Below are 1,954 nucleotides of genomic sequence, written 5' to 3' on the forward strand. Positions count from 1 at the left end.
TTACACCTCTCTTCTCCTTTTACCGGGTTTCGGAGAACTCTTACAAGCACACACTCCTCCTAAATAGAATTCTAAACTTAGATAATAGGAGGGTATTTCTCTAGTGATTGCAATAGTGTTTTCTCACTTTTAAATACTCTATGCTTGTATATGTTAACCAAGGATAAGAAGGATATTTATAGGCCTTAAGTTGATTCAAACTTAGAGCCTAAAAACATCTCATCCCTGGTTTCCTAGGTCCGGGCGGTACCACCACTTGTGTTAGGCGGTACCATCACCAGTGTCAGTTAGTCTGACACTAACACTGTGCTGGGTGGTACCATCGCCTGACACTGGGCACTACCATCACCCAGACTGATGGTACCACCACCTGCAGCCTCTCAGAGGCTGTGTCTGGGCAGTACCACCGCCTGACATAGTCTCAGAGACTATGCCACGACGGTGTTACCTCTTGGGGCATTATTTGGGCCTTTTCATTTGGCCCGACCTAGTTCTTACATGGGCCCAACTAGCCCCAAATTGGGTTGGCCCAAATCCAATCCCAATTACATGCTAACTACGAATTCTAAGACATTTCCTAAGCTAAATAAGTTCATAAGTCTAGTTTCTTCCAGCGAGCTTCCGACGATATTCCGATGATCTCTCGGCAATATTCCAGCGGACTCCCAACAAGCTCCTAGACTTCACGATGATCTTCTTGGTGAGTTTTGATGAGCTTCTCTCGCAAGCTCTAAGACTTCTCGGTTGGTTCCTACAGAACTTTCGATGAACGTCGGGACTTCCGACGAACTCTCGAACTCCCAACAAAATTACGTTCTTGACTCCGGGACTTCATTTTGCTTTATGCCTTGCTATCGTAGTTAATCCTGTATATGTAAAAAGATACTTCAATCTAGACAATTAATACTAAGCATTAATCATATTGTCCGGCATGTCATTGGTCCCTCAACGCTTCGTCCGATTCTTCGGCGCATCATCCTCTCTTGTAGCCTATTGTCCAATCGGCCAGTTGACTCTACAACTCTAATATCCTTGGCGCAATATCCGCTCTTCTTGGCCCGATACCCGAATCCATGGCCCGAAGCCTTTTGTCGATACATCGACCAATTCACCGACTCGACGTCCAATCTTCTGATATGTTTTCTCCCGGCCTAACATGATTCTTCCTGCTTTAATTGTCTTATCCTGATCGAAGCATCCTGCATCACTCAAAACGTAGATTAAATCATAAATACTCATCAATTAGTTTCATCATCAAAATCTGAGATTCAATATAACTCATGAAAAGCATTATGTAATTTTGAAATAAATTAAAGGAGTTTCGTTTGAGTTGTTTACCTCATTGTCGAATGTCGTTAAGGTGTAGTTTGCTACCTTATCTTTGTTGATTTTCTTCTTGTCTTCGAATGAGCTCAATTTGTCTAAAGTTGCCTTCTTCTTCTTTTTAAGTTCATTTTTAATTTTTGATTCTTGTTTTAGAAATTTTATGAGGAGTTCAAGTTCACCATCACTTGAGCTTATGCTCAAGTGGTCTTCAATTATTCTAAGTCTGAAATCTTTCCTGTTCTTTGGCAGGTGGTTCTCAAGTTATTTATGTGCATTGTACGTTATTTTATAGGTCAACAAAGACCCTATAAGTTCTTCAATTGAAAAATGGTTCAAGTTTTTTTATTCTTATATTATCATTATTTTTTAATCTTAATTTTTAGAAAGTGATCGTAAAATCTTGTTAACGAGTTCAAAATCTGAAAAACTTCTACCAAGTTCTTTTAAACCATTGACGATATCCGCAAAACGGGTATATATGTCTCCAATGGTTTCATTGGGTTTCATATGAAATAGTTCAAAATCGTGCATTAAAAGATTGACTTTAGAATCTTTTACTCTACTCATGCCTTCATGTGTGATTTCGAGAGTGTGCCATATTTCGAAAGTCGTTTCGCAAGTAGAAACC

Source organism: Musa acuminata, chromosome BXJ2-11 (assembly GCF_036884655.1).
Source record: "Musa acuminata AAA Group cultivar baxijiao chromosome BXJ2-11, Cavendish_Baxijiao_AAA, whole genome shotgun sequence".
NCBI lineage: Eukaryota > Viridiplantae > Streptophyta > Magnoliopsida > Zingiberales > Musaceae > Musa > Musa acuminata.